The 8286-nt window shown below is 34.3% G+C and overlaps 1 long non-coding RNA gene and 1 pseudogene across 1 annotated transcript; one reads left to right on the top strand and one right to left on the bottom strand.

The window, feature by feature from the left end:
• The first annotated feature begins 991 nt into the window (after nucleotides 1-991).
• Nucleotides 992-3756, top strand: LOC148770057 (uncharacterized; annotated as a pseudogene).
• A 648-nt stretch (nucleotides 3757-4404) lies between these two features.
• Nucleotides 4405-5021, bottom strand: LOC148770056 (uncharacterized). Its single transcript, XR_016031543.1, has 3 exons — nucleotides 4909-5021; nucleotides 4638-4813; nucleotides 4405-4520 (listed from the first exon to the last, which is right to left on the bottom strand). It is a non-coding gene; the product is annotated as an uncharacterized LOC148770056 (long non-coding RNA).
• Nucleotides 5022-8286: the final 3265 nt, after the last annotated feature.

The following is an 8286-nucleotide window of genomic DNA, read 5'->3' as shown; positions in this document are numbered from 1 at the left end:
CCAAAAAAAATCCAAACATTTTCACATTTGAAGATTTTTTTCCTTCTCAGAAGCTACGCTGCTTTGGGTGATTTATGGAGAAGAAAATGTCAATAAGGAGTGAATCCGGCCTTCTGTGGACTCCAAACTACAGTAAGTATCCTTAACTTTGTAGCTATGTTGTTAAATTATGTGAAAATGTGATTTTTGTTTTGTCTAATTTTTTTGTTTGTTTTTTTTTTTTTGCTTCCTCAAACACCATAGTTGAAATGGGTGAACCTACATGTTTTAGCATAAATATTTTTTATGGTGGAATTATGAGGCATGAACCAACTAGAACATATATAGGAGGGCATGTAGAATGCTTTGATTTTTTGAATATTGACCAATTTGGATAAAACATGAGAATTGTTTTAGGCCAATTGAAACTGATGTTGATGTTCTTAGCATAGCTGACTGTATTCCTTCAAACTTTGAAGTTAAGATGTTCATTGAAAATGTTAATAACTCAGAGGGGGGTACTGAATCTGTCATAAACGATGAAATTGGGATAGATGAAATTGGGGTAGAGTTAAGTGATGAGGGTGATGACAGTGAAGATGATGAAATTTTTTATGAGTGTGAGTATGATATGGAGGATGATGATAAGCTATTTGAAGCTTATGTTGATCCTGAAGCTGAGTTTGGTTGTTTAGACAAGGGCAAGGGTAAGATAGATGAGGGTAGTGAATTCATAAGTGGTGGGATGTTTGATAAGCTATATAATGAGGAAGGGGAGGAAAATCTTGTTGCTAGTGATGATGACTTGGTCAGTGGTGGTAGTGATGAAGAAAGTGTTGGAGTGAAATACCCTAAGTTCAATAGGACTGAAAAAAAGAATCCAAACATAAAATAGGATTAATTTTCAGTAGCAGGGATGAGGCTAAGATTTGCCATTGAGAGTCATTGCATTAGGAGAGGTATGGTGATAAAATTTCAGAAGGTTTGTAAAAACGATGGATGTGAGTGGTTTTGCTATGTGGGAAAAATGTAGGGGGATGGTGCTTGGCAAATTAAGAGCTATAATCCAAATCATAACAAATGCTCTTGGAATTATAACAACACAAGCATTAAATCAGGTTGGATTGGGAAGACTTTTGTGAAAAAATTGAAAGAAAATCCAAAATTGGGCACAAGTGAACTTATAAATGAAGTCTGTACCACCTTAAAGGCCAATGTATCTAGATCACAGGCCTATAGGGCAAAGCAAAAGGCTCTAAAACTGATTCAGGGAACTTTAGAGGAACAGTTTAGCAAAATAAGGGATTATTGTCAAGAGTTAGATAGGAGTAACCCTGGCTCTACATGGAGAATGCAGTTGAATGATGAAAATAGGTTTAAAAGATTTTATATATGTTTTAATGCATGTAAAATTGGGTTTAGGAATGGCTGCAGGCCAGTGGTTGGGGTAGATGGATGTTGGTTAAAGGGTAATCATGGAGTCAGTTGCTTACTGCAGTTGGATTAGATCCAAACAATAACATCTATCCAATTGCATATGCAATAGTTGAGAGTGAGATAAAGGAGAGCTGGATGTGGTTTTTGAATATGCTTAATATTGATCTCAACTTTAGTGAAAATGAACACACATGGACTTTCATGTCTGACAAGCAAAAGGGCTTGATTCCAGACATTGAAACCTTGTTCCCAACTGCTGAAAATAGGTACTGTGTGAGGCATCTTCACAGTAACATTAAAAGGGATGGTTTCATGGGATTGGCCTAAATCAGCATTATGGGCTGCACCAAGGGCAACTAGAGTTGAGGAATTTCAGAGGAGAATGCAAGAGTTTAAGGAAATAGATGAGAATGCATATATTTGGCTAGCCAAAAAACCTCCACAAAACTGGTCTAGGTCTCATTTCACTACCTACCCCAAGTGTGATATTTTGTTGAATAATATGTGTGTGTGTTTCAGTAGCTTCATACTGGATGGAAGAGAAAAACCAATTATCTATTTGCTTGAATCCATTAGAAACCTTTTGATGACAAGAATTGAGATAAATAGAGAAAAAAAATACTTAAGTGGGATGGTCCTATCTGTCCTAAGATTAAGCAAGTGTTTGTGAAGACAATGAAAGAAGCTGGAGAGTGCATTCCAATAAGGTCAGATGAGTGGAATTTCCAAATTATGGCACCTTTAACTCAACACAGTGTTGATGTTAGAGAGAGGAGATGCAGCTGTAGGAAATGGGATCTTACTGGAATCCCTTGTAAACATGCATGTTCTGCTATCTGGTGCAGAAATGAAGATCTTGAATCTTATGTGCACAATTGTTACAAAGTGGAGACCTATCTGAAATGCTATGAAACTCCTATCTTTCCTTTAAATGGACCTGAATTGTGGACTGCCAGTACAATATAGCCTCCATTACCACCCAATTACACAGAAAAAGTAGGTAGGCCTCAAAGAATTAGGAGGAGAGAAGCAGATGAGCCACGTGTTGCAAAAAATCCTCATAAGCTGGTTGGAGTTAAAAGATCAAAGAAGTGCAGAACATGTGGAGGCGCAAACCACAACTCTAAAACATGTAAAAAGAGGAAGTTTTCACAGGTTCAAGAAGGGAGCAAGGGTGCTGGTATGAGTGCTGAGCAAGGAAACCAAAGGAATGAAGTTGAAGCTTCAGCTCAAGCTTCAGTTTCAACTCCACAAGTACCACAACCACCAATTCACACTGCAAAAGATAAAGAAAAATTACAGGTTTATAATTGTGTTATTTTTTTTAATTTCAGTATCTCAATGTATATAATATATAAAATTTCAGTTATGCAAGCTATTTGTTCAAAGTTGCAATTTAGAAGACCTCAGAAGAAAATGACAGTAACAGGCAGAAGGAACATAATTGGATCCTTTAAGGTATTTAAATTAATATTTTCATAATTAGGTTTTTTTAATAAATATTAAATTAATTTATATTTTTTTTAATTACAGCCAAGTCAATCTTCTCCAACAATCCAGGCTCCAATGATTGTAAAAGGACCAATGAACTTAAAGGGAAACTCAGGCTCTGGAATTGGTGCAAGTTCTTCTAAGTGAGCCTCTGCATCCATCACAAATTCCAAGGCATCTTCCAAGTCAGCCTCTAAGATGAAGAAGTGATCAAGTTTGAACAAGATTGTACTTTTGTTATTTTGTATGTTTGTTAGCTAGTTTGATGTTTGTTTGAATGTTTGAATGGTGAATATTTGGTTGTTTAATGTTTGATGGTTTGTTAGGATTTGAACACAGTTGGTTTGTATGAGATGTTTTGATTTGTTTGGATTTGAATACAGTTGGCTTGTATGAGATGTTTGATTTGTTTGGATTTGAACACATTTGATTTGTATGAGATGTTTTGATTAGTTTGGATTTGAACACAGTTGGTTTGTATGAGATGTTTGATGACTCTTTTAAGTTAATGAATGTTTGATATTTGAATTTCAAGTTAATGAATAAGCTTCTGTTTTTTAATTTAGCATCATCAGTGACCAATGAACTTAAGGGAAACTCAGACTCTGGAATTGGTGCAAGTTCTTCTAAGTCAGCCTCTACATCCATCACAATTTCCAAGACATCTTCCAAGTCAGACTCCAAGATGAAGAAGTGGTCAAGTTTGAACAAGATTGTACTTTTGTTATTTTGTATGTTTGTTAGCTAGTTTGATGTTTGTTTAAATGTTTGAATGTTGAATATTTGGTTGTTTAATGTTTGATGGTTTGTTAGGATTTGAATATAGTTGGTTTGTATGAGATGTTTTGATTTGTTTGGATTTGAATACAGTTGGTTTGTATGACATGTTTGATTTGTTTGGATTTGAACACATTTGATTTGTATGAGATGTTTTGATTAGTTTGGATTTGAACACAGTTGGTTTGTATGAGATGTTTGATCACTCTTTTAAGTTATTGAATGTTTGATATTTGAATTTCTATTTGAATTTCAAGTTAATGAATAAGCTTCTGTTTTTTTAATTATGTATATATAAGTTCTATAATTGATGAATACATACAAGGTACTTGATGGAAGCCAACCAACATAATAGCTAGCAAATGAAATGACCAATACAAGAATCACTACCAAATTCACCAAATTCAAGAATTATTACAAAATTACCAAATTCACCATTACAAGAACTTCTAACAACTAAAAATTGATCATTCAAGAACTACCAAATTCACCAAATTCACCAAATTCAAGAACAGAAGTATGACCATAAAGACTCCAACTTGCAACTTCATCCTCTTATTGTACATTGCAATCAATCCCTCCAGTTTCTTGGCTCTTTTCTGAATAATCCTTCTTTCCTTTGCAAGTTCACCTTCTAGCTTGTTCAATTTTTCTTCTTTCTCTTTGTAACAAGCCACTTCACCTTCAACTTGGTTCAATATTTCTTCTTTCTCTTTGAATCAAGCCTATTCACCATCTAGTTTGTTCACTCTCCTAAGCAGTTCGGGGATAATCATCTTGGATCTACCACATATTTCAGGATCCAACCACTTGAATACACCACAGTAGGTTGATTTCTGTAACGAATCCCAAAACTTGAATCAAAAGAACGCATTTTACCACATAATTTGTTCAAGCTTGAAATAAAAAAATCCAATATACAGTAATGAACAAATAAAAGGAAATCATTTTACCCCATAATTTGGGCAAGCTTGGTATCTTCTCCCTGGATTGTCTGGCGTCCATGACGTAATCACTGGGAAACGAAATCCACATTTACAATTGATTGTGTAAAATGTTGAATGAGCATCAGAGCTCGTTGAGGATGAGCTCCGACAGCCATAATTAGATCCTTTACTCATATTTTATGCTACATCGCAAACATTGAGGTGAAATCAACACTACAAGTACACTAATTGCCAAAATCGAAAATTGTTCAAAGATAACAACTTTGAAGAAACTTACCAAATCGAAAATTGTTTTGCAATTGTGACGCTTTAACTACTCGGACATTCAAAAACTTTAGAAGACGATTCTGCTATTTTCGAATTTCAACTCAATTGAAGGATTCGAAATGGGGTTTAAGGGCTTGGATTTACGGGTTAATTGGGGATATGGAGAATTAGGGATTTTACAATAGAAATAGGGGAGGAGAATGACGTGTCGCTCCACATCACGTTTCGTCGGCCAAGTAGGCACTGGGTGTTGAACAACTCGACATTTAACGGCCACATAGACATCATGTGAGCCACGCATGCAATTTCCGTCGAAGTTAGCTGCCAACGTTAACGGCAGAACATAAAGTGATCAAAAGTGGCAAGTTTGAGGACATATTTCGTAGATTGAAATGCTTGAGGATATAAATCATTTTAGTGGTATAGTTTAGGGACATAAACTGTAATTTTCCCTTTAAAAGGGTAAATAACATTAAAGCGTCTAAACTTTGTCCTTTTTTGCGGATTACCACCTCAACCAAAATATTAACCTTGATCCCACCTGAACTCAATTATTAGTGCCACATTACCAGCTCTGGATCATTTTCAGGTCAAAATGACCGGAAAAGGCACTCCGGTTGCACATAAAAACTAGGGCAAAAGTTTGTAACGCCGATGCCTTGCTCGTATGTCGTCTTCTCAGTTTGTGGTGTAAAATTCGTCATTATGGTATAGAGACTTGTTGATTTATAGGTTTTTCTTGATAAGGAAATAGTGAAAATCCAATAGGACTCCATTTCCGCATCTTTTCCCCATCAGAATCAATTATTTGATTTGGATAACGTTAAAGTCCGAATGTTGGAAAATTGCATGGGACAAGTGGATTGTAGACCTTTGAGAATAGCTTTATAATGTTGTTGGAATCAACTTATTTGAAGTCCGGATTAGTGAATTAGAGAGATATACTTGAAATTGTGAACTCTGCCAAAACTATTGTGGATTCTTTCTTTCAATTTGATTTTATTTGCTTAATTCCAATGCTTTTCCTTTATTTTCGCTATTTTTTCCTTCATGCACACCTAAGTCCCGTCCTGCACCTATTAAACAAAAAGTTATCAATTAAAGCAAAAAATATAATTTACTCTACATAAAAAAGATCCGCACAAAGAAAACTTATTGAGTGTAATTTCTACGCTGAACAATTACTATTTGGATCATAACTTCTCATACAAAGTAGTATTTCTTTATCCACGTTGTACTGAAAAATACATGAAAATATTCATACTTTGTAGTTTTTTATACTTATTTCGAATCATGGTAAAGATTATAGAGAACCTCGATAAATTATTACCTAATAAATTAATAACCTCGCTTAAATAATAAAATTTTCCGATCCCGACTCTGCGACGACGTGCTAAATTAATAACTCGCTAAATTTATATAAGATAATACACATTCGAAAATTTTAAGAAGCCCCATATAATATATAAATTAATAATACATAAAATAATTTTTAAATTACATGGTACAGTATATATTTTATAGATCTATGAAGGCTTAATACAATATAATTTAAAGGAAAAAATAAAATTTTCATCCTTCAAGTTTGCACCCATTCCACATTTAGTCATCCATGTTCACAAAAAACACATTTGGTCCCTCATGGAGTCATGGTTAAAAAACTCAACACTTTTAGTCATTTCCGTCAATTTTCCATTAAAACTAACGGAATCAAACATGTGCCCATCACTACCGTAACTGACGGACTAATGCTAAATTGATGGAAGTGAGCAAAATGGTCAAATTATTGAAACATGAGGGACCAAAATGTGTTTTTTGCAGTGTTCTAAAAATCGGTCGAGGCGGCCGATTAATCGGTCTTCGAGGCGGAGGCGGTCCAAAACCTTTATGATTTTAGTGTAAAGGTTTGAAAAATCGGTTTTTTGCCTGTGAAGCGGTTTTGGGCGGTTTGAGGCGGTTTGGGGCGGTTTGGGGCGGTTTGAGGCGGTCCGAGGGCGGTCTGAGGCGGTCAAACCTTTAAGGCGGGTCAAACTTCGGTGACAAAAATCTGTCAAAAATTAGTTTTTTTTGTTTTTTTGTTTTCTTGTTTTTTTTAATTTATAATTCAAAATAAAAGTTGGGATTTTAATAAAAAAAATATGAGTTTATGCTTTATCTTGTTTATGTTAACTATTATTTTTAAAGAACTAATGATGTATGCAAGGAATGTAGGTAAATTTATAAAAAAATGTCTTTTTATTTATATTTTATAAGGATGTTTATGTATTATGATCTTATTATAATTATATTTTTATTATGTTATTAGGATATATATACATTATGAAGATATAACTATGTCTAAACATCTTTTTATCTATGTTTTGAGTATTTATAAATAATAGGGAAAATTACAGTTTATGTCCCTAAACTTTACCACTAAAACGATTTATGTCCTCAAACATTTCGATCCACGAAATATGTCCTCAAACTTGCCACTTTTGATTACTTTATGTCCTGCCGTTAATGTCGGCAGCTAACTTCGACGGAAATAGCACGCGTGGCTCACGTGACGTCTATGTGGCCGTTAAATGTCGAGTTGTACAACGCCCAGTGCCTACTTGGTTGACAAAACGTGATGTGGAGCGACACGTCATTCTCCTCCCCTATTTCTATTATAAAATCCCTAACTCTCCATATCCCAATGAACCCGTAAATTCAATCCCTAAAACCCCATTTCGAATCCTTTAATTGAGGTGAAATTCGAAAATAGCAGAATCGTCTGTGAATCCATGGCCATTTTTCGTGGTGTTTTACCGGCAAAATAGCCTAATAAACAAATGCCGAATGTTTCCTCGATTTCACTTTCATCTTCGGGCTGAAATATCATGTCTTCTTCCACTTCGTTGGGGAAGTCGATTTATATTAAATTTATATTGTATTAAATTTTAAAAATCGATTTGTTTTCGATTTATCACCGATTAATCACTGCTGCACCGATTAATCGTGAGTCGGTCTCTGGCCGCCTCCGACCCGATTACCGCTTTTTACAACCTTGGTTTTTTGTCAACAGAAAATTGTTCTATACCATTGCTACTTTAAGAGCTTATGTTTGTGAAACGGGCTCTATAGTGCATTGTAATGACACAATGAATAATATACGCGTAAAAAAATTAAAAAAAAATATGTATTTATTGAAAATAATAATAAAATAATTTATGAATTAATAAGTTATTAATTAATGTATAAAATTAATATATATTAATTTATCGATAAGTTAATATTTCGTTAAATTAATGGAATTTTGATGGTCCCAACTGTATTATGTTATAGATGTTTAATTGTAAATTGAAATTGATTGACTTGTTATCGAAAATAAGGTAACACATAATATTGGGCGAATGACAAATAG

The sequence above is a fragment of the Erythranthe guttata genome, chromosome 6 (assembly GCF_056151865.1).
Source record: "Erythranthe guttata isolate IM_541 chromosome 6, IM_541, whole genome shotgun sequence".
NCBI classification, from domain to species: domain Eukaryota; kingdom Viridiplantae; phylum Streptophyta; class Magnoliopsida; order Lamiales; family Phrymaceae; genus Erythranthe; species Erythranthe guttata.
Note: the sequence above shows the minus strand (reverse complement) of the source record. Positions and strands in the feature narration are given on the sequence as shown.